The sequence below is a fragment of the Neopelma chrysocephalum genome, unplaced genomic scaffold, assembly GCF_003984885.1.
Source record: "Neopelma chrysocephalum unplaced genomic scaffold, ASM398488v2 Primary Assembly neopelma1_91, whole genome shotgun sequence".
NCBI lineage: Eukaryota > Metazoa > Chordata > Aves > Passeriformes > Pipridae > Neopelma > Neopelma chrysocephalum.
Window position 1 is genome coordinate 3,906,435 of NW_020897753.1, and position 24,866 is coordinate 3,931,300.

At 46.6% G+C, this 24,866-nt stretch overlaps 1 long non-coding RNA gene across 1 annotated transcript in view; it reads right to left on the reverse strand.

Moving 5' to 3' along the window:
- LOC113972343 overlaps window positions 1-24,866 on the reverse strand; it is a 69,439-nt gene that overhangs the window by 30,099 nt on the left and 14,474 nt on the right. The gene's annotated exons all lie outside the window — the stretch shown is intronic.

The window sequence follows — 24,866 nt, forward strand, 5'->3', positions numbered from 1 at the left end:
GAAAGTTTCACCACAATGTGAAGACAGTGATCAGATGATTAGGAAAGAGAACAAAAAAGAGACAACACTGAGTTACAACAAAGGAATTCAAAGGAATTACGCCAATTTCTGTTAGCTAAGTAGCTGTAAAGACTACCAAATATTCCTTATGATTCCTAAGCATATTAACTGATAGTTATTCATATCTGTCCATGAAAATGAACCCCCTACAACAGCACGATTTAATCACTGCAAATTCAGATTGGCAGAAAAAGTGCTCTGGGTTTTGTATCACTTGACTGAGCTTAGCAAATGAAAACACAGGAGATTTGGTTGATCCTCCACAAAGCTTTTGGGATGTGACAAGATCCGAAAGGAACAAGACAGTCTTGTGATTAGGTTTGGATTGCAAGACAGTGCCGTGCACTGAGCTGGGCCTGTGAGCTGTGCTGCTTCTGAGCCCAGCTGTGCCCTGCTGTGGGGGGTGAGGACACCTCAGGATGAACGTGATTTGTCTTTGCCAGTTTTGTCCATTTGGACAAGGAGGAGGATCTGCCCTGGCAATGCATGAATGTAGTTCCTGCAGCACACAAGTAATTCAGGAACAAGTAATTCAGGAACATTTTCTGCTCAAATAAGGGTGACATGGAAGGCTCCCCCAAACCCCAGCGCATCAGAAAATGTTCTCTCACCACACTACCAGCCCCAGTCAGCCCCAGTAACCTCATCCACCCCGGTAAACCCAACCATTAGCTCCTGCTGAAGACATATTCCCACAGAGGCACAGGGAATGGCTGGAGCATCCCATGCCAGCACCGCACCGCTGCCCTGAAGCAGAGCCTCTGTTAGATTCAACCCAGACTTCCTCACAGTATCACGTCATAAAACCATCGTGCATCTGGCCCAAATTTAAGGCACAGTTGGCAGCATTTGATACAAGAAAGAAACCAAGGACTGAATTAGTATCCCACGAGGTTGGTTTGTTTTTCAAGCCCCAGATGAAGTGCGGAGCCATGTGGAGAAGTCCTTGGTCTGCCTCCGAGCCCTTCCCAAAGGAAAGAAACGCTCTCTAGGTTTTATGCTCTTTGAAAACACCACTTCATTACCTGCCCTTTTTTTGTTGCCAGGAGAGGTTAACAAAATTACCGAGGGATGAAACATTCTTGAAACATTCTTTCTGGATCATCAAACAGGATTAGCGTATGAATTACACTGGGTGGTGCAGCTCACCTAAAGGAGAGGGGCCATGGGGCTGCACCTTGTCCTCCTCTTCCAGGAGTCACTGCAGTCCTTGGGGTGTGCACACACAGGACACGTGGCCTGGTGGGTTTGGAGGGGAGGGAAAGGGATAAACCTGAGAGCTGCTGTTGCTCTTTGCTGTGCCTCAGCACATACACCGAGCCTTGGTTTTGGCACGTGCTTGGCCGGTGTTGCTCCAGTCACTCCATGAGTGTGGCACAGACGGCTGGAAATCCTTCCCAACACCTGCCCACATGGACTTGCTCGGCTGCAGCAGAGCCAGGTAAGCCAGCAGGGCAGAGCTACACACTGTGGGAAAGCTCAGCTCCCTCTGAGCCTTTATCTCCGTGCTGGGTGTGCTCCTTTGTGCACACAGACGTGACAACCAAGTGGTTACAACCCCCAGCAGGGAATGGCTTGGTCTGTCTTACACAGAAAAGTGCTGTGTAAGACTCCATACCAAACACTCTTCCTACAGAATTTTTTTTAACCCATGGATAAACTGCACAGGTACACAAGACCCTCCACATTTTATTTTGCTCAGGGCCTTTGCTCCTCCAACAGCCTGAGCTGCATCCCTGACTGGTACCAGTGTTCTCTGGGTGTTTGTTCCCTCTGTTTGTCTTTACTTTTGATCTGTCGCCACCAGTGGGTTACAAAACTAAAGCTCTGATGTCCCTTGCCTATTACAATTATTTAGGTGGCACTGGCAGCCCAAAACTTTTAATGGTTCTTGTAATTTAAATTTCTTTGTTGTAGTCTTCAGAATCTCCTGAAAACAGAAATTAAAACTACTGGGAAACACAAATGTTTTATAGATTATATGCATGTCTTTTAGAGGTAGTAGTCAGCTAAGCAAAAGGTAAGGGGAAAAAGCAAGAGGTCAATATATAGGTGAGGACAAATGCTGGACATCAGCCCACACTGTCAAGTCCCAGGCATCCCACAAGAGAAAGAAGGGGAGCAAAAAGGAATTTATTTTTTTTTAAGGAGAAATACTGGCCTTTTCAAACACCACATGTTATGAGGGGGGGAAAAAAAGATTTTTTGGAAATACTATAGCTCCATTCCATCTGTTTCTAGGGCAACTGTTATCAGCTGCTAATTTTACAGGTGCTTCATTACTTGTGCCGCTGGCTTGTGGTTCTCCTTCAATCCCAGCCTCACCTCCTGCTTGCTGCTCCCCAGTGCAGGTCTCACCTACTCTGGGCACAAAAGACTAAGCCCTACATTCTGCTCATTCCCAAAAAAACCAAACCATTCCCCGTCCCTTTCCTCCAGAGCATCCAGGCTCCTGTGTTTCCATCCATGGGGGTCACCAGCAGCAGGACCTGTTTGCACTCTGTAGGCTCCTCTCTCTCCATTTAATAATCTATGGGCATGAGAGCTCTGTTTTTAGGTCCCAAGCATTCATAATAATATAATAATATAATATTATTATTATATTATATAACCCCAGCAGCAAGGGAAGGTGAGTTTATGGTTCCTGCAGGCAGGGCAGCATCAGGACCCCGGCCGTGGCTCTGGGGAAGGGTGCAGGGTATCAGAGCAAGCAGAGGCACAGCCCAGCACCAGCCCACGCCTCTGCCGTGCCCAGCTCTCTGCCTGCAGTTGAAAGCAGCATCAAATGCCAGCGCTGGCCTTTCAGGTGAGAAGACAGCAGCCACAGCCATTTAAGACTGAGGTTAATGCTTCACTGAAGTCATGGCCTTAGGCTGCATTTTTTTCAAAAGCAGCAGCATTACTTTAAAAGCTTCACTTTCAGAAGTAACTTAAGCACTTAAATAGTAAGTCTTACTGGCTCCAAGTAAGGTTTACACCCTTAACTGCCTTGAGTTACCCTTGAAATAGGCTCCAGCCTCCAGCCAGTTTGCTGCTTGTCTGGCTGAGCTACCAGGTCTTCAGGACAGGGACTGCTGTCTCTCACTCCATGAGGTTGGGTTTTTAAGTCCATACCTAAATCACTGGCGTTTTTGGGTGCCAACTTGTTCAGAATAATAGCTGGTCTTTTTATTGTGGGGCTGACCCTGCATTCCTCGTGGAGTCAAAGCTCCCTTTGCTTTTGGAAGGTGCAAAGAAAAGCAGCCCACCATCTTGTTGCCAAATCGTTTTCCATGGGAGATTTGATTTGAAACACAAAATACCAGGATTTATGAGAGGAACTGGCCACAATGTGATCATAAGAACATACCAACATTGTAGTTCCCCACCCTTTGATCTTGGCACTTTAATGATTAATTAGTGCTAAAGTACTGGAAAAATACCACACTTGAGGCAGTTTAAAGCTTCTCTTTGTATAGATACAAACTCTGACTCACATGAAAGGATAACCCAGAACTGCAAGAGGGTGAGATTAACACACAAGCCTCTGGTCACACGCAGATGTTTGCCCAACTGGACAAATTGGAGAATCTCCTCAGTTTTGGGGACTGTTTCCATTAAGCTGCCTATATTTTCCAGCCCTGCAAGAAAGGCTAAGTGTCAACTTGGAGGGAAATCTGTCCCTTAGAAAGAGACACATGTGTTTAAGGAGGCGTGAGCTTTAAAGAAGCATCACATCCTATGGCAATTTGCAGAAAGCAAATCCTCGCCTCAGGCAGTTGAAGAGAAGCCACTTCCCCCTTCCCCTGTCACAGCTGTGGGTTTAAATGCTTCCAAATATGCTTTGGGATGTAAGTCCCAGTACCACCAGTGCTCAGGACAAAGCATGACGTGAGAGGGAGAGCTTTTCCTTGCTTAATCCTGCAGTTTACATGTGCAGCACCAAAAATCTGGTGCTGACCTTGTACACTGACAGCCCTGGCTCTCACCCTCCTCCTTTGGCGGCCCATCCCTGTGAATGGAACCACTCCGGGATGCAGAAGAGGACAAAAGCACTCGATCTAACCAGACATGGTTGATGTGCCTCCTCAGCCAAAAAATGACTGCAATGTGGAGAGCCCAGAGCCAAAGCTGACTGTAACTTGTATTTTCCTAATGAGCTATGGGCCAAGTCCCACCAGCACTGGGCTGGAGCAGGGCAGTGCCTCCAGGCTGGACTCCCACCTCTCCCTGCTGGTGGGAGCAGTCCCAGCCTCCCAGAGAGGGACCTGTGTGCAGAGGCTGAACGTGGCCTAATAAACCAGGAGACCCTGCCAAAATATAGTGAGTAATGCACAGCCCCTTCCTTAACCTGATTCCAGCTGAGTGCTGCAAACACCTTCTGATTTATGTCAGATTTGTGACTGCACATGGAGACTCCCGCTTGCAACCTGCACGTAGAGTTGACTTTGCTCAGGGACAAATTTCAGGAGAGGTTTGCTTGGGGCTTTTTTTCTATCTGGGAAATTTAACACAAAGTATTTAACTGGAGTCACCATAGCAATAAAGACTGTTTGTTGAGGATGCCATAACACCAGTAAAAGCTTGGATCCTTCACACCTCCATCACCCCTGAGTGCAGCCTGGGACCCCAGAACCAGCACCATCCAGTTGGCCAGTGAACTTAGGCTTCGTTTCTCCATGCATTTGATGTTTCCATCCATAGCATGGGTGTGGGATAACCCTTAATTGATTTGCTTTGAGATCATCACATCAAAGGTGCCCTTGAAGTACGGATCATTAGTGTTTTATTGGCTGTAAGTAGATTTTAATATTAACTGGCAGAGTTGCTGCAAGTGCTCTTGGTAGAACCTGAAAGGCAGAAGCATGGGCTGGACTGTGTGTTTGTTATAAGAATTGAAGCTGAGCTCAAGTCCAGTGAAAGGGCAGCTGAAGCTCTGAGGTGGAGCCTGGCCCCTGAGGGGCAAGGCCACAGGGATTGTTATACATCCATGTCCCATGAAACAGGAGAATTGTTTGCTGGGTTTGACATCCAAAACCACTTGGCCTCAGATATATTCCACTCAATCCCCAAATTGAATGAGAATCTGAGGTAGGAATACAGAATTCCTGGCCTGTGTAACGACAGATCCTGGTGCCTCGATCCTGCCCTGGTTAAAGCGGAAGGGAAAGGTGGATAATAAATGGCATTAGGTAGAAAATCAGAACTCCAGCCAGGAGGATTTCTGAGCATGCAACATTAGTTGTGCTGTTAATAATTGGAGAGAGCAAGGAGCCCCTCTTCCCTCAAAACACGGAATTTGCCTGGGAGAGGTAGGAACCCAAGGGCAAGTCACTGATCTCAGCCAAGCAGGGTCATTGTTTGGACCCTGAATCCCCACATAACCAAGAGTGTCTAGGACTGGTACACACAGAAATATGGGATATTGTGTCTATTTGTCTGTCTCTATCCCTTCTTTTCCTCTCCTCCCTCAATTCCATCTTGGACTAAAGACCTTATCCCTCCAAACAACCTGTTAGAAACTAAACTACTTCTGGGTAAAATTCCAGCTTGAATGATGAAAATTTCAGCATTTTCAAAACACAAGAGAAAGATTCTTAAAAAGTCTAGGAATAAATATTTGAAATCCCTATTATTATGTACACAACAGCAGCTGCTGGAGCACAACTTTATCCCGTGGCTTTGTTATCTCCCTCATCACAGACAAGGAGCTCTGTCACTCACCAAGGAAGCTACACAAGAAACAGCCACCTCCATGCCCGATAACAAACACCAGGAGATGCCTGTGCAGAGCAGACGAAGCTTTTCCCATTGGAGGAGGAGAGCAAGGATAAGGGACACCCACAGAGGCACAGGGGTGTGCAGGGTGTGCTCACCTTGTCCTGACAGCTCACGGCTGCTGGGAATTGTCAGGAGAGGCCACCACCTGGATCCGCTTTCATCTCTTCAAGGGGCTGACCGGGGATGCCTCCTGGCCAGGAGTTGGCCTTTGGGGCAGGGCTGTGGATGGAGCCCTGAGTCAATCATTGCTTGTTGTGTGCTCTTCCAAGCCATCCATTCCCATCTCCCTGTGGCAGCTCCTTCATTGAGTGTGATCTGAGCTTTGGGTCTGGAGTGAAACCCAAAGTCTTGGCAAATTCCTCATTCCTCTGGATTTTAAAGAGGACATCTCTGCAGGTCTGGGAGTCCATTCTGAACACTGGCCACTGCTAACAGACATGAGCACTTTGGCCTAAAAATAGTTAGCTGCGAATAAAGGACTGGAGTAACCAGAGACAACGCTTCTGAATTCAGCTCTGAGCACTGTTTACCCCTTAGGATATCCAGTAATGTTTCCTTCCAGGAGTAACTACCAGGAGATATCCACACATCTGCCTGGCTTGCAAGGATGTCAGGAGAAAAGCTCTCAACAAAGAGCTGTGTCTTACATCACACCCCAGATGCAGGAGGCCTCGGGGCTTTGGCATACCTTTGTGAGGAGCAAATTCCTGAGTCAAGGGCTCTCTCTTCTCAGGAACACCCTATCCTCCAGCACCAACACTCTTAATCCACAGCCCCATCAGGCAGAACTTCCCACCACCCACAATTCCTGGGTGATGGAGTGAATTCTGTTTATACCCAGATACACCACTGGCAACCAATTAACTACTTCGGCTTAGCCCAGAAGCAAAAGTAGTGGGGTGAGAGTCAAAGAGCCATTTCTCAGGGCTGAGTTCCCAATATCTCTCTCTCAAAAGAAGAAAAGGAAAAATAAAAAGACTAAGAAAATAAAAAATAATAAGAAAAAAAATAAGAAAAAAGAAAAAAAATATAAGAAAAAGAAAAAGGAAGAAAAACAAAAAGGAAAAGGAAAAGGAAAAGAAAAAGAAAAAGGAAGAAAAACAAAAAGGAAAAGGAAAAGAAAAAGAAAAAGAAAAAGAAAAAGAAAAAGAAAAAGAAAAAGAAAAAGAAAAAGAAAAAGAAAAAGAAAAAGAAAAAGAAAAAGAAAAAGAAAAAGAAAAAGAAAGAAAGAGGAAAAAGAAATAGAAAAAGATAAGGAAAAGAAGAAGAGATTGCATGCTTAGCACACTGAAGTGCTCTAATACTCATAATTAAAAGCCTGGATCCACTCATTATTTGCCTTTTCAGAACTGAATAAACTGGGATCTGCCATTATTTCCAGACACAAAATGCAAACTGTGAGTCTTTATTTTGCAGCCCTGGTATTTCAGATTCTCTAGGTGTTCTTGTGTATTGCCCTGTTATAATTTCAACTGAATAGTCCCATTTTTTTCTGTCCTGGTTATCTTTAAGAGATTTATCAGAACTATCCAGATTGGTTTTGTGACTTTAGGTGCATATTGGTGACGCAAGACAGCATTTCAGCTGGACACAATTTTTAGAAGAGGGAGACTCCATTTTCACTTATTTTTTTAGGCTCATCCCCAAAAGAAAGCCAACCCCTGCCCTATTTTGGGCAGGTGGAGGAGAAAAATAGATATAACGGGCATGTACCAAAAGATGTGCTGCAGAACCAGGCTCATTTTGTCTGGCAGGAGGGGCCGGAGCGTCTGAAAAAAACAGAAGGAAAGACCCCCAGACCAACCAAGAACAAACTCAGGCAAACCCAAAAAGGCCAAACTGAAAGGCAAGAGGTGAATTAGGAGCACTGCTGCCCTGTCCCACCAGCCAGAGCCCATTCCCTGTGTGGAACAGCCCGTGTTCAGGTGTCAGCTGGGAGGAGTGAGCTCCCTTTGGGATGTGGCAGCCAGACTGGTGTGGTGACTGTGGCATTTGCCTTTCCCTGGCCCCCACATGCCAGGTGCTGCCCCTCACAATCCTAATCCATCCCCGTGCTGCAGTGCCCTGTCCTGCCTTCCCGCACAGCACCACAAGCAGCTGCTGGGTTTCCATTATGATCAAGAGAAAGAAGATGATCTTATGGCCACAGGTCAGGATCAGAGGCTGGAATCTGTGCTCTATTTCAGCCAAGGCTGTTGGGGGAATTATCTAAGATGAGGACATTATCATACTTCCTTCCCCCTTGGAATTAAATATCTGTCCATTCTTTGTGAGATGCCAAGGGATCAAAATCCCACACACTGCAGATACTTTTGGCTGGATTTTATACCTAGACGGTCCCACTGCTTTTCTGTGTCCTGTCATCAAAGCTGCGTCAAAAAAAGTGGATTTCTCTGTGTGTTCACCTAAAACACGAAGCCTGTACCTGGATGTGGCTCTGCTCATCCCGTTTTAGCCCTTTTAGTTCAGCCAACAAAATCACTCTTGGTTCAACTTACTCCTGGAAGCGTGTGGGGCACTGACCCAAATATCTCAAAGCAAAGTCACCACTGTTTTGCAAAACCTGGGATCATTTTTTCCGACCAGTGTCCCATTTCAGCAGCAGAAAATTGCTGTCTCAAGGTGCAAATACCATTTTTCATCAGTGTAACAACAAACAATGCAGGGCTGTAGCTCATTTAATTAAGGAGCCTAATTTCCCTCAATTGTCCGCTAAGGCATCACACAGGTGTTCCATTTCAGAGGCATTAAGGACATGGTGCTCTAAGCCTAAAAGCTAATTTTTAACTTAACCTAATAATGTCAGTAATAACGACCTGTGATTACTGCCTTGTGAATCAGAACCTATGATACTTAAAATAATTAGCATCAAAGCCTAACTAGTAGCTTGCTAAATTCATTATCAGCCATAAACCATCAGTGCTGAATAGAACTTTAAACTGAAGGTTGGCCAGGGCTCCCCTCTACCCCATTTCAACAAACCTGATTTGGAAATGCAGTTAAAAGTTTTGGTCACCAATCCTCTCTTGAAAGAAGAAACTGTGGTATTAGTATAAAATACAATTTGATTAAAAACCACGGGCTATTTTATGTGGTCCCTGTCATGTTTGGAGCATGTGTTCCCCCAGACTGTGGAACTGCTGCAGGAATTACTACACCGACCCAAACCCTCGGACAATGAAGCCCATAAAGCTCTTAGTGGACATCTCTGGGGGCTTCAGAGGGTGACAACAAACCAGCTGGCTTAGGGAAAGGAGGCTTGGGTAAACCTTAACACAGAAGATTCCTCAGTGCCTCTCCACCCCAAGAGGGTATTTATCCTCATAGTTTCTCCATCTCTTTATGACAGTCAGCCTTCCTTCCAAGGTCAGATGGAGACTCAACTGCCCTCTGTCTCTGGGAAGGAGTTGCCTGTTCCGTAGGAGTGACCGGTCACTCCTGTGAGCCGGCGAAACATAAACCTTCCTCAAAACACACTCCACAGCAGAGGAGGAGAGAGAAAGGCTTTGAAGTGCAGCTCTTCCCCTTGGATGCAGCGGGAAGAGGTGGGATCCCAGCGAGTGCCTGTGAGCAGCCCGTAATTATGGACATGAAAGCGGGATGACTCGGCGGAGGTCGGGCTCCCTCAGCAGCGCGTGGTCCGTCGGCCGTTCCCCAGGGACCCTCCGGCTGGCCCGTAACCCTCTCATTTTGTGGCTAACGCGCCTGCTGCTAATAACTGCAACTCTGAGCTGCTGCTCTGCAGCTCCCACCGCAGCGGAGGGCTCGGGAGCCGCACCCTGACAGGCACACGCACACAGCCCGGGCTGGTGGCTGCAGCACCCCTGGCAGCAGCTCCGCCTGGGAACCAGAGCACAAACCAGAGGGGAAAGAAAGCTGCTGGGACTGGCTGGAATCACTTATCCTGATATGTACCACGGAGCAGAACAACCAGAGCACCGGTCCCTGAGTAATAAACAATATTTCAGGTATTGGGAGAGCGGCGCTGATGAAAGATTTGTAGTTGTTATTAATATCTGTTGAGTCCAAGCTGAGACCTGAAGCTCAGTCTGCTCTTGAACATTCTCCAGGTGCTCAGATTTCCTGATGTGGATCTGCCTGACAAAATAACCAACAACAACAACAACAAAGACCTGAAAACATGCCGTTGATTTGGGGGAGAATTTCCTCCTCGCATCCAGGAAAGTTCAGAGAAGAAATCTCTCCACGGGGATGCAGAGCTGTTAATACCTTCTCACAAGCTTTCCCACCCACAGAATGAAAAGCAAAAACCAGTTGGCTTTGGGGTATCAACCAAATTAGAAACAGGGAAGGGAAACCTACCAAGTACCCACAAGGAGTTTGGCTAAAGAACTGTGATGCTTCTGAACATTTGACTTGATGTTCTCCCACAGAAAATCAGAGGGAGGCCAAAGCCTAAACATTCAATTACTTTTAAAAATGCTACTTTAAGCCAGTTTGGGAGATTTTGCAAATTTTGTCCTGATGCAATTAAAAAAATATATATATCTCCAGTTCTAATCCCATTGGAAGTCATATATCCTAAATGTCCTTTCTTTTCTTATTTATCCCAGCCGCCACATTATCACAGCCCAACGTGAGCGAGTCTCTCTAAGACCAATCATGGTCTGTACACGTGAGGATGAACCTTAAGAAAAAAAATTCGTGGACTGAAGAAGTTAGGAAATGTTTTTGGGGATTTATAAAGATCCTGTAGATCATTTCAGGTTTTGTTAGAACATAACATTGCTTTGGGAGGCTCTGGCTGTGCTGGAAAAGGCTCTCTGTGTGTTCACAAAAGATCCCAGAGGAGGTTCTATATGATTATGAACATTACAGCCAATATTCCCCTGCACTATTAGACTTTTATTTTGTTTTTATTATTAATTACATTAATTACTAGCTGTGTCCAGGGCTTCCAGCCTGAGCCTCCTGCACAGCCCTGGCTGCTCCAAGGTTTCCTTCCCTCCAGAACTGTCTTCTGCAAAGCCTCTTGGCCAAGCAGATCCTCCACTCCCTCACTCCTAGGTGGAGTTTGGAGCACTTCACCTGCCCTTACAAGTCAGCCAGCAGTAAGTCTGCAGCTCCCTGCAGGGCTCCAAAACCTCCTGCCAGGGTGGAGCAGGAAGAGGCTCCTGCAGTTCCCCTGCCAGCTCTCGGGAAAGATGTGCAGCACAAGGAATGGCAGTTGGGCACCCACCAACTCCTCTGTATCTCCACAAGTGGATTTCCATGTAGAAATCTTGGCATCCTCCCCATACAAAGCCACGCTGTGAGTTACATGCAGGACTCCTGGACACACACACACTTCACAACCCCATTCCTTTTCCTCCCAACAACGGGATGTAACCAAAATGTTATTCATTGCAGCTTCATGGGATTTGACTCAGCATGGAATGAAAATAATTTGACAGAAATGTAATAGTTTCCATCACTTAGAGAAACTGCCCATGGAGACCACTTTTTGGGGGTTTGCTTTCTGGGCACCAGAGAAAGAGGCTGGGGTCTGGGGAGAAGAAATCACTCTCCACAAGGGTTGCTGTCATGGTGCTAATCTTCATCTTCCAACTCATCTTTGGACAGCAGCGTGGGAGAAACTGAAACACAGGGCAAAGACTCACATCTAAGCAAATAACATCAACAGCTGAGGCTTTTACACCGCATTGGGCACTGGCCACCAATTAAGGATTTCACTGCAGCCACAAACCTGTTGTTCCACCTCCCTCCATACACACATGTGTGCACAAATACACACAGACTTTGGGGGCCAGCTCTTGCAGGTCAGCCTTTCCACCTGCCCACAGTGCTTGGTGGCTCCAGCTGCTGTGTCAAGGAAAAAGAGGATGAGGCTGCAGCTCTCTGGGCTATGCCTCCCTCTCAAGATTGCCTTGAAGTGTTGTGGCACCCCTCTGCCTTTAACCTGCCAGCACTGGATCAACATTCCCTCTGCCTGGGGCCCAGATCCTCAGGGAGTGGGAGCTGTTGCCGCCTTGCTGGAGAACTGCTGTGGTGGCTCTGTGCCGTCCTGGTGGTGCAAACAGTCCTTTGAGAATCCTTTCAGGTGCTTTATTAATTACCAGGGAAACCCGTAGATAGATTTTCATTGCATAACACAGCCAGCCTTAGGACCAAACCAGCATGGAGGTGTTTCACCAGAGCAGTCCCCTCGAGTTTCCAGGTCCAGGAGCTGAGCCAGACCTACATCTGAGCTCTGTGTCTCTCAGCTCTGATGCTTGGTGAGCCGAAGGGACTTGGGAGGTTCTCCATATTGCTTACCAGCATCCACCAAAACAACTGTAAATGAGTTGTGTTTCAAGTATGCAAGAACTTGCTTCTCCATGCCAAAAAACGATTAGTGTTCTCAGGCTTCCAGCAATGCAAAGCAGTCTGAAACGTCCTGATGAGAGATAGATGCATTTCCTCTTAGACAATTAATATTAGGGGTGGGTTTTATTGCTATTCTTTTTTATGTTGTTAACATCCTGCCCTCTTTCCTGGTTCCTCCCAAAGAGCTACAATGCAATTTGCAAAACTCCCCTTTGTAAGATGTAAACATTTACTAAACATTGTCTTTCCACTTTGTATTATGACAAAAGAATAGAAGTCGAGATGTTAAATATATTTCTGTATTTGCATCTGAAAGCCCCAGGCCTTCCTGAACATGCTTGCAGATAACTTCCATTGTTTGCAGCACGTTACCTTTTCTGTAGATCATCAGCTCCATGGAAATCCAAGGGCGAGGTCTTTGCTGAAGCACGGACGGCACAGGACCCGCTCACCACCCAGTGCCTTACGAATGATGATCATCCGTGTCATTCCAGCTCATCATTTCATTGGGACATACACAGCCCAGCTCACGACCACACTGCTGGGCTTTGGAAACAAGAACCTTGTTCTCCAGTGCACTTGCAGCTAAACCAGAGGTTGCAGCAGTGTCTGCAGTGGACATTCCTAGAGCTGCCGTGCCTTTGACAGCAAAGCCTTGGGTGGCTGGAGTGATCTGGCTGTCCCTGTGGGATGGATCTCACAGGGCTTGTGTCTCACAGGACAAACCAGGAGCTGCCCAAGCCTCCCAGGAGGGCAGCAAGTGCTGACGAACCCCAAGTGTAGCGCACAAACCACCGGCGAGCCAAAAATTCTCCCGAGTTTTCTCTGAAGCCAGAAACACCTGGAAACACTTCAATCACCTCCCTCACGTCTCCACTCGATAGAAGAAATCCAGTGGCTCCATCAACACTGCCTTTGCCAAAAGCCTTTGCAATGAAAACAGGACCTTAGACCTGGTTTTGGACGAAGTGTGGAGTGCCCAGAGCCTCCTTCCCCAGCCTCCTTAAACCCCGTTCTGTGCCCCGAGCACACCTTGGCCCCCTTGGCCACAGCAGCAGCAGAGTCATCCTGGTCTTGTTTTCTCTCCTCCTGTCTTTGCTTCTCTTTCTGATTGCCATAAACACAACCCTGTGTTTCACAGGTGGTAAGAGGTGGCACTACACTCACCGATGTTGTAACGTCCTCCAAGGGTGTAAAATAAAACTAGTTTTCAGAACTGCGTTTCATATCCCTAAGCAAATGCTTTTCCTTTCCCTTTCTTCCTTGTTATTTTGTGCATGTGTGTGCACATGCATTTTTCAGGACTAAAGAGCATAATTTACCCCACTATACACGCACACACACACACACATTCTTTAAGCGCGATTATTTGGAAAATTTCCAGGTAAAATTCCTACTAAATAAGTAAACATAATTTAAAGAAGAGCTGCTTAGAGTCACTTGGTATTCTTTTTTTTAAATAGTATGAAATTCCAAAATGTGGTGGTGTAGGAAGAGATGCCCAGACTGACTCCCTGAGACAGATGTGACTTTGGGATATGAGTTTGCAAAACTGATTGAGACGAAGGAGCAAAGACTAATTTTTTTTCTAGAGCTACAGGAACAGTTTCAGAGCAATCCTGCTTAAATCTTTTTAAAAATCACACCACAACCACAGGGGCCATCTTCACGAAATTTTTGGAGGGAGGTGGGGCTGTTTGTTTGTTTTAAATAGCCTGTTAACCTCATCTTCTGCTGCAGACAAAGCCTTAGGCCAATCCTGCAAACACCTCTGGTATTGTTCAGAGCAGTTGCTTTTGCACCTGCCAGGAAATTTGTAAGATCAGAGACGAAGATCCACCTCCTGCAACCTCTTTGCCTTCCTGGAAACTCCCCCAGAATAGCTGACTGGGTAGGATTAGGCTCTTGCTTTGGAAGTTGATTATGTGATCTCTGTTTCTTCCAGCCTTGCCAGCCAGGGCTTACCTCCAGATGAGTATTTCAGCACGTGCTTAACCTTAAGCAATGAGATACTCATGCTTATAGTTAAGTACAGGCTTAAAAATTTTGTTGGAAGCAAATCACAAGCACACTCTTACATACTTCTCTGGGCTGGGCCTAACCAGAGTTCTCCTGTTAAAACAGTCTTTTTTTCTTTTTTTTTTCCTCCCGACACTTATCCCATCACTGTAATTTCCCTCTTCAACCTCCCTCTCCCAACTGCTTCATTCCAGTGAAACCAAGGGGAAATGGCATTTTCTTCTACAGCAAGTAAATCATAATGGACAACAACTGTTAGATTGTGCATGAATTCTCAGGAAGAGGTAATATTATTTATTTAGATCAACCCAGGGTCTGTCCAAGATCTGGCTCTCCCTAAAACATTGCCTTTCATATAACTTGTTCTCTCATTGCACTGCACGACTCCACGGTACACACCGAGGTTTTATGGGATGGGGGAAGCTGCCTACCCTGTTAAGAATCCAGGAAAACAGAAGGAATGCAGCGCTGCTCCTGCCTAGCAGAGAGTTAATATCCTTGCACATGAGCCATTTCACCTACAGCAAGAAGTGAAAGCATGCGACTACACCCAGCAAATGATCACAGAGCACCCTGCAGGGAATCTGCTTCCATTTCAAAGGGAGAGATCAAAACCCACAAAGAAGAGGAGGGGAAAAAAAAAAGGAAAGAAAGAAAGAAAGAAAGATGCTCCCAGCCTGTGCATGAGATCAATGTTGGGCCCAACCTCAGAAGTTTTCAGAGAGGAAGGGAGAGATAGGGACAGAAGAATCACAGTGCCTGATTATTTATGTGCTGGGGGTTTGATCCTACACACCAAAATAAATGGGAGGTTTGCCACCAACTTCAATGGAAGCAGAAACAAGTCCTATCACCTTGAGGTTTATTGGCTGTCTGCAGAAAGTTTTAAAAATTTATATAGAAATTAAACAGAGGATAATTTGACAGTTTAATGGTGACGTCGTGGTTTTTACATTAAAAGAGACACAAATTTATCCTTTGGGTTTTATGATTATTTTTTCCTGCCTGTTTTTTTTTTTTAAAGAAGAATTCTCATGTTTCAAGGGAAGACTGATAAAACTGGGACATTCCTGTGCATGAGAAAAAAAAAGAACTCCCAGCTCAGGCCAGCCCTACATGCCTCACTCGAGGCTCAGTAGCTTAAAGCAGCTGGCATCAGTGGGAGCAGAGAATTAGCCATCCTGTAAGTGCTCCACTCCTCTGCCAAAACCAGGAAAGACTGTCCTAGTTTGAACTATGCCAAATAGGGCATTTGACCATGAAAAATGACTTTAAAGAGCTGGGGGGGGGGGGGGGAAATTGCTGTAATCAAATCCTGTATTTGGCACCCATCAGCTCGTCCAAAAAAGTGAGGAATCTGCCCTGGGCGACAGAACTCAGGACTCCCTGCAGCTCCAGCTCCTCAGGAAGTCCAGACCCATGTGGAAAAGCCTAAGTAAATGACTGCCTAACCCCTTGGTTACTTAATCATTAATTATTAAATTGATCTACTCACTGAAGGCAGTCAATGCCAGTGCAATGAGCTGGTCCACCCTGACTGAGTTTGGGCTCAGAAGGCTGATGGAAAATATTAAAAGTAAGAACAACGATAGCATTTCCATCAATCTGAAGCTTCTTAAAATCTTCCATCTCCAGCTGGTTTGGTTCATTTTGCTGGAAATCCAAAGTCCTGTGAGTGGCAGCTCCTCATCTCCAAGCAGAACGGGACAGAACCCAGACTCTGCTCAGGATGTGACAGTCCAGCTGCAAAGGATGGGGAAGGCAGATGGGAAACGACGGAGCTGGTGAGCAACAGGAGAAATGCAGGAGCACAGCAGCCACCCAACACCACCTGCCACCTTAAGGAGCCCTTTTCTCTCCCTTTTCATGAGACGGTTGGATAAAGATCCAGGGATAGGATAGGGGATGCAAGCGGGATGGGAGGAAATCTCTGAGGTTCACCCAGGAATGAAAGATCTCTGGTTCTTCCTTCTCCTACTGAGAGATTCCACCCCCTAGGACTGTATTATTTCTTAGGAATATACAAGAGAATCCTTGGTCTGGGCAACAACAACAAACTTTAAAATCAACTGTGAAAAATACATCATGACTAAAACTATTTGAATTTGTGCCATGTTCTGTGATGAGTTTTTTGGGTTTGGTTTTTTTTTTTGGATTGCTGGTTTGGGGGAGGAGGGAAGAGGAAGAACAGCGAAAACATTTCAAACCAACCTGAAAGGATTTTTTTTATTTTCCCTGTCCCGAGGTTTTTCCACTTCAGTCAGTGCGCTGGAGAAATGGCTCACTCCTACAGCCCTGCCACTTCCAGCCCCCTGGCTGGAACACTGAGGGTTTTCCAACAAGGAATGGCTGGAGCAGATATCAGCCCTGGGGTAGCGGGGCTGGAGTTTCCCTCCATGGGCCACCTGGACACCACATTTGGCCTCGGAATTCCCCTGCTGGACCCGGACAGCTTGGGCAGGGAGCTCCGGCCGGTGGCTGCTCTGGAGAGGAGACAAGCCTCTGCTGCTGGATGCATAATCTCCAATTTATACACAGCTTTGAAAGGCATCCAACGGTCTAATTGGGAGGCCCTTAAATTAAAGTGGGGATGGGATTTGGAATCCACTTTAGAGCCTGCGGTTTGGAGGGAAGCATGGGGATCCATTTCATCTGTGTTGATATCAAGGGAGCCCAATATAAATGTTTTCTGGCGCTTTTATTCCTCCAGCCCTGGGGTTTACATGAGGGTTGGCTTTTTGTTCAGGTTTTTTCTTTCCCTGTTGTTGTTTTTTTGCACTCTGAAGCCTCTTCCAAGTGTAATTTTGGAAGAGGTGTGTTATCAGTGTCTGGGGCACCAGTGTTTTCTCTCAGGTCTGGCTGCTGGACCACGGCCCTGTCCCACGGCTGTCACCTCACTGGTGACACCTTCCCTGCCCAGGTGGGACATTGGCACAGTTCTGTTCAGGCCAGAGCCTGGGACTGTCTCCATGTTCCCAAAGTGATGCCATCTGGGGAAGGGGATGTGCTGCCAGGGAGTGGAGGGTGAGGGAAGCTGTGCCCATCGCAGCAGCCTTGGGGCTGCTCTAGGGATGGCTCTCTCTCCACAAGCCTCACTCAGGCATTTCCACAGTTGCACAGTGCCATGGCCTCTGGCCTGGGGCTTGGGAGACCTCTGGAATGGCTTTATTGCCTGCCCTCAGCAGGAAAGATCTGCTGGCCTGAGCCACAGCCTCGGAGGCTGATGCTGGGGGCAGGAGTGAGGAGGTGGACGGGACATGATCCTCCTTTGCACATCTGCTTTTAATTGGACTCTGCTGGAAAACTGCTGGAATATTGCAGCCATTTTGCATCAGTCCAAATCTGGCCCAGTGACAAGGACCCCGTGTCCCATCACACTTCACTCCCAGCACAAACCAGCATTTTTCATTCCCTAGCCCAAGAAATATGGATATTTCTATTTATGGGATCCAGAAGCCAAAGGGGGCACACATTTCCAACTCATCCCACTATCACGAGTGACACGCTTAAGGTGAGGGACTGCGAGGTAAAAACTCACCACCCGACATGCTTTTTGCTTGTAGAGCTGAGAGATAACCTCCAGCACAGCAGGAGAGGAGGGCTCCACATGCTCTTCTCCACAAGCCCCCTCCCCAGTGCCAAAGCCCAGCCCGGCTGCAGCAAGGCTGGGCTGATTTACGGCCCTTCGGAGCTGACCTCGGCACACCGAGAGCGCTGGAACGTGTCAGCAGCTGCTAAATGTGGCCACTTCTGCCTCTAATCTTCTAATAAAATATTCAGCAAGCAACCAGAAGGAAAATGATTTGAGGGAGTGGGAGTTTTCCTAACTTTGTGTTTTTACTGCCAGAACAGAGCGTTATTCCTCCTTGCCGCTTGAAGTGGTTTATGTTCACAAAAGCCCTGCAACAACAATGCCGTGCGTGCGCAGGAAATTCCCTTCACATCCCAGTGACACGAGGAGGAGGAACGGGGAGTGTACAATGCATGGAAAAATATAAACACAAGAAATGACCTCATCTGTGCCAATGTTCTGAATGATTGTATAGGTTTGTGGCCAGAATTTCTCCCGTTGGCCTTATTTTTGCTGTGCCCCCAGTGTGCTGTGTGCTCTGATCAAAAAACAGGATAGTGATACTAAATGAGACTTGGCCTTGTGTCATGTGCTTTCCCTCCAACTAACTCCTAAACCTCCTCCCTGGCCAAGTTCCACAGTCACTCCCATTCTCCTGGAGCTGGGAGTGCAGGTCAACTTTGGCCCTGTCCCCACAGGGAGCAACTGTGCGCGTTGGATGCTCTGGTAGAAATTCCCTGGTGGGAATTACACACATGTATGAAAATGAGGGATAAGCTTGAGGCTAAAGTCCTGGCATGAGATGCAGAAAAACTCGCCCTCAGCTCCCAGTTCTCCCTCAGTGACACCTGGCTAATCCTGGGAGCACACAGATTACCTCCATCCTGCAGCTGCAGCACGCCAAAGTGTTCCTGGTGTTTCTCACCCCTCCAGAAAAGCAGGTTGGGACACTCCATCCCCCTTTCCTGTGAGTGACCCCAGAGCTGTGCATCACTCAGGATGATCCACTGGTGAACACACCTTAGCCCTACGCCAGCTCTTCCTGGCCAGTGAGTCACAAATCCACGGACATCCCAACCAGAGCAGAGGTGGCTGAACTGCCACACTTTATTTTGCAAGAAGCTGTGACATTTTGTGAGTTTCTCTGCATGGGATCAGCTGCAGAAAGACAATTTGCCACAGAAAGAAAATTACTCAGAATGTTTTGTTGCATTTTAAGGGGGAAAAAAATGTGAAACCCTTCCACAGGGTTTGTTTCCTTGTGAAACAAATATCTGGCTCCTTTGACACCTGAGTACCTGCCACTTTACCCTGCCCTGGGGTCACAATAAACATCAGGGACCCTGAGAGCAGACTGGTGAAATCCCAGGATGTCAGGCCTTGGAGCAGGGCACAGAGTATGGGATGCCACCACTCCAATGGTTTCCTGCCCAGGGGCAGCAGAGGTGAAAGCTTCCCCTGGAGCTACATCCCATCAATCTTTGTACCTGGAAAAAAAAGTGCCCAAGAGGTTACCCTGAAACTATTGCCTTGAGGGGCCCTGGTTGTTCAGCTCAGGCACTTGGCTCTGGAGAGCCTCAATCCAAGCACCAAATGTTGGCCAACGACCTCCACATGCTCCTGGCTCCTCATCCAGGATCATTCCTGCCCGTGGAGTGCACAGCACCCATCTGCCTGCACCGCACAGCTGTCCCATCCTCCCAGGAAAAGGTGTCTGTCCTTTGGTTTCCTGCCTCCTGCTCCTCTGCCAGTCCCCTCCTTCATTAAATTAACACCTCGTTATAAAATGCAAGCTGCTTTGTTCCTGCAAATGGTGCTGGAGGGTGTTTACTTTTTTAATGAATATCCTGTGTAGAATGGAAATCTGTCCCTGGCAGTCCTTAACAAGTGCTTCATTAAGCTGTTTGAAAAAATGTTCCTTTCTGTTCTCCTTTGAACAGGTTATGCTTTGCTCTTTTAAGCTGGTTTTTGGCTGCTTCCCCATACCTGAGAGGATGGGTGGAGAGGTGGCCATCTGCTCCCAGAGCAAGCAGCTTTTTTTTAATCCTCAGCAACAGGAAATGTTCTGATAGACAGTGCAGCCTCTCCACCAGGTAAAACAGCATCCCTGTGCTCACAGGAACAGTCTGGCACCACGGCAGTGCCCAGTTCAGCACAGAGAGAGAGCAGCACTCACCTGCCAGTGGAGCTGTGGGGTTCACACTCTCACAGGACTAGTACAAAACTAGGGGGTTCAACAGCAAAGTAGAAATGTGAAAGGTGGGGTGTGGTGGATGTAGGGGCCTGATGACCAAAGGGATGTAATTTCTGCTTGGAATTAGGCATCAACTTCAAATAAAAAAAAAAGTCTTGAGGGTAAAACTCTCAAGAGCAGAGCGTCAGGTTTAAATGGATTTTGTCTTGTTAGCAATGACAACTGAAATTGCTTATAATTCTTTTGAACAGAGCTCAGTTTGAAAAGTGAAAGCTTTGGGATAAAAGTGGGTTTGGTGAAGCTTCTTCCCTAATCAATAATGGAAGTAGGTACAACACATATTGTCTTTCACCCAAAACCTAAGGAAAGCTCACAGAAGGACAGAAAGCACAAGGAGCATCCTTACAGGGCAGGTCCCTCTTTTAGGAGACCTAAACATCTTTCAGTGCAGAGATGCCAATACAATGCAGGTCTGACAAAAGCACAGAAAATCCACATTTCAGCAAGTGTGTTGTCACTGCCACTGGTGGCTTGGCCCTTGGTATCTTCACCACACAGCTCAGCACCAGCCACACAGCCTTGGCCTTGGAGGGCAGGGCTTGAACTCTCTCTGCCCTTCAGATGTTTGCTTTGCCCAGCACACAGCTTAAAACCTGAGAGGAAATGTTTGCTCTGTATTGGACCCTCCAACAGCATTTAAACCAAATGTTTTAAAGGAATGGGGGGGTTGTGTGTGCGTTTTGGGGTGTTTTTGTGGGTTGAGGTGTTTTTTCCGTCCAGTGTTATCTGACAGTGGTTTCAGAGATAACACTGGACAATGGGCTGTTTGGAAAGGTGGGTAAAGTGGAAAGAAGTACTGGAAAGTTTGCATGAAAAAAATAATGGCACTATTCAGATGCTAAGCTACTAAATTCAACTGCTCCACATAAATACTCATTTGACTTGGAAAGTTTTCCTTACAGAGGATACAGTGAGTTTGATGGAAAGACTGGTATTCCAGCAGTGGCTCCACTTTCCCTTTGCTCCATCCATTAGTTAGTTCAAAAGAGAGAAAAAGGAATTCATCTGCCACTGGCCATTGAAAGGAAGTGGCATTTAGAAACCACAATGTTGAAAGCAGAGGAAAAATAGCTGAAGTGCCCCAAAAGACCGGAGTCAGAGCAAGGTGGATCACATCAAGCATTTCTCTTAGCAAACCTTGAATCCCATTTCTCTTAGTGAAACCTGAATCCAAATTCCAGCCACCAATATGGGAGAGGGATTGTTCCAAACCAAGATGAAACAAAAAGTTGTCTGGGAGAAACAAATTTCTAGAATAAATACATAAGTCCAGTCTCAAATATGCAAGCCTGTCCTAAATCTGAGAATCTCTGTTTTCCCTGTGGCCAGATGAGTCCAGCTGGTACATCCACAGGGACCTCAAGCACTCAGACTGAACGAGCACTGCCATTATCTATTAATATATGGACCAGGATTAAATACTTATAAAACAGGATGGCCTTCACCCTGCCCTAGGTGACCCACAGCCATTAGGAATAGCTTTCCCAAAACCACTGGAATCACATCTCTTGTAACTGAGATTGGAATCTGATGTGGCACATCTGAAGACTTTTTTGTTGCTCTCCACTTTATACAAGCTAATAAGGGGCCTCTATCATAAACTTGGACAAATGTGTAACCCAACAATTGTGTTTGCATCTCTACCTATTGTACCTCTATTGGGTCAAAAATGGCAAGTTTGACTTCCTGACTATACATACACTCAAAAGAGGGTGAGAGGATTACATTAAGACTTGCTTAAAAATGCTACTTTTAGGATTTTTTTTCCTCTGTTTATCAGCCCCACGTGCTGTGGCAATAAAGGTAAAAAGTGCCATCTGGATTCAAAAGGTTGTCCTTTACACACATGTTGCTCTTACTCTGTAGTGTAAGGTTAGACAGGGAGCAGGACAGGGCAGAGATGGGACTGTCCTCCTTCCCACCAGTCCTGCGAACCCACCCATGTCAGAATGTGAGCCTGAGCACTATTTAATACACATTAAAAAACCAGCTTCAAAGGCAGGCAGGAAGCAGAACTTATCAACCCTGTTCCTGAAGAGGAAGGGAAGGCAGGACATCATGAAGAACCTTTTGCTCCCTATTCCTGCGTGCCTTTCAAAACAAGATCTGGAATAGGTTTTATTGGACCTCTGCACATCTCTTCAAGGTTGGGCTAATGAAGCACAGCTATTGCCAGAGGCATCGGCAGAAAACTTGTCAACCTGCCTCACATTTTGTTCTCTTGCCATAAATTTTGGGGGGAAAAAAAGTGGAATAGTGCATGCAAAGGTCTCTCCGAGGTTTTGGAAATTCATACACTCTCCTCACCCAGCCAGGCTTGCAGGAACTTCACAGTAATTACATTAAAGAAATCCTCTGTGACCCCTCAGCAGCAAAGTTCACTTAGTCAAGCTCCCCCCAGGACTGTGACTGGGAGCTGTCCTGGCATCACAGAGACCTCCAAGGCCAGTGGGATCAGCACTGCCATGGCCAGTGCTGCTCCTCTGGGCGTGCCAAGAGCCATGATCTCCAGGAATTCATGCCAGGGAGTCTGCCACCTCCCTGTTTATTCCAGCTGGGCAAATCAAACCACACAGAGTTTGTAGTTTGAAATAAGCCCTCGTTCACCAGGCTATCATCAGAGTCAACAACCGTGTGGAGCTTTGTAGCTGTATCCTATTTGGAAATACCTGGGTGCTCCTCATGGGGAGAGAGAGGGAAGAGGAGTTTTTCTTAAGCCAAGTGAAAAAATGGTACAAGAAGGGAAAGAATCAAGGAGGCAGACAAGCAATAAGCTCATCAAGAAACAGAACTGATAAAAGAAACCCAGAGTTGTCCTCACTGACAGCAGAGGAGTCCAAACATCACCCCAGCATGTTTACATCAGCAGAGAAAAAGGAGCACAGTAATGGCTCTGTGAGCCCCCTTTCCTTAACTGAATTCCTACTGACTTCCTGCACTTGGGTGGAAAAGGCATGGTGAATAGGGCAGACCCCAGCATCTCCTACAGAGAATGACAAAAACTTGAGGCACTCAGGAAACTGGAAAAGCAGGATACGGGATGGTGAGGGAGAAAAAGTGTAAGCTCATGATAGCTCTCTCTGGCCCTTCCTACACCCTATTCCCTTTCCCCAACACATCATCATCTCACCCCTCTTTCAGCTTCTCAAAAACATTGATCAGAAAGTCCACCTGCTAGTTTTCTACATAATTTTGTAGAAAAGCACAAGGACAAAACCCAGCAGGTTTTCCTGCGCTGCTGCAGAACAACCCCACTATTGCAAGTCAGCTTTCACGAGGCTCATAACGTGGGATGAACTTGTCCCTTTGCTCACACCACTGCGGCTCAAATCCTGCCCCCAGCTCTGAGGGCTGCCCTTCAGGGCCTCCCCTGGGGCCCTGGGTTTCACCTGGAGACAGGAACAGTGTGTTGCCACCCCTGGAGGGAGAGGGCTGCTGGCACAGCAGGGACACCTGCCCCAGGGGTGCTGTTCTCAGTCAGAGCTACAGTGATGCCAGAAAGTCCCAAATCCTTCTTTCAGCTTTTATTTTCCCTCCCTTCCCCTTGCTGTGGATCTTTTTTCAGTCAAATCGTTCCAAGGAACTCTTATTTTTGCAAGAACTCTGATATCATTCCTATTTGATGATAAACATTTATAAGCCAAAGCATAATTCCAAATACTTAGCCCTTAGTTAAACACTAGAAAGTAAAGGTCAAACTGTAAACATCAGTATTTTTGTAAAGATTGTGCACATTCATGTTTGGAATTCTTGTTTTCCTTAAGTAAACCCCAGGCAAGAGATAACAGATGCCTAATTTCAAAGATCCTGAAACTTCTAATTTGGCACGCAATGGCATGGCTGTGATGACGTTCACAGAAGCTCTCCCTGAAGCCTTCACACATGAAAAATTAAAGTGGAGAGAGTTGTTTTATTTAAATCAAACCTATTTTCAGCAACCTTTTATCCAGCCATAAACTGCTGTGCAGCAAAAGATCAACATCCAAGTTTTCCTCCTAATAACAAGCCACTAATGCAGTTCTGCCTCAAAGGGCCATTAGGAAAGTATTTTTTTGCTGGGGGACATTTGCTGCTCACAAAACAGATAAAGGTGACTTGATGTTCTTGCAAAGGTGAGAAAAAGGCAGAATTATGGGAAATGGAGCAATTTTACCTCCCCTCACACATTAGCATGATGACACAGCCTGTAGGGATGTGACCACACTCCCGTTTTCCCGGCAGGGTGCTCACCCTGGCCTTGGCCATGGGGACAGTGCAACCAGGCATGCCAAAGACTTTTCATTTTCCAGAGCTCTACAGTGGTATTTTCTACACTTCAGCTCTCCTGAGCTTCTGTTGCACATGGGACTGCTCAGGTTTTCAGGTCAGTACCCTGGGTCTCGAGTCAGACACCCAGAATACCAGGAACATTTAAATGAGTGACCACCCATGAAGAGTTTGGTTTAAGTAACTTGCCTGGAATCACTCCGGCAGAAGCACTGAAAGTGCTAATTCCCTAGTGAACATCTGAACAGCCTTTAATACTTTTTCCTCTTTCCACAAACCCCCACCTCACTCACCATCCATCTTCCCACTCCTGCCAGAAACGGGGCAGAGATCCTTGGACAATGGTGTCTTTTACCACGCAACCCTGATTCATTCCCCAAGCAGGTCTGTAATTGTAGTGGTCTAATTAAAGACTGTATCATAACACAGAAGATGGGAGCAGGGCTGGGAAGAGAATTAAAGTCGCAAGATAATTTTGGTACATCCTCAATGTTTTTAAATACAGTTTGCACACACACACACGTGTGTGTGTGCGTGATGTCCTTGGCTTCAAAAAAAAAAAAAAAATCAAAATGAAGCTACTAAAATCCACTGCATGGCTGGAAGCAA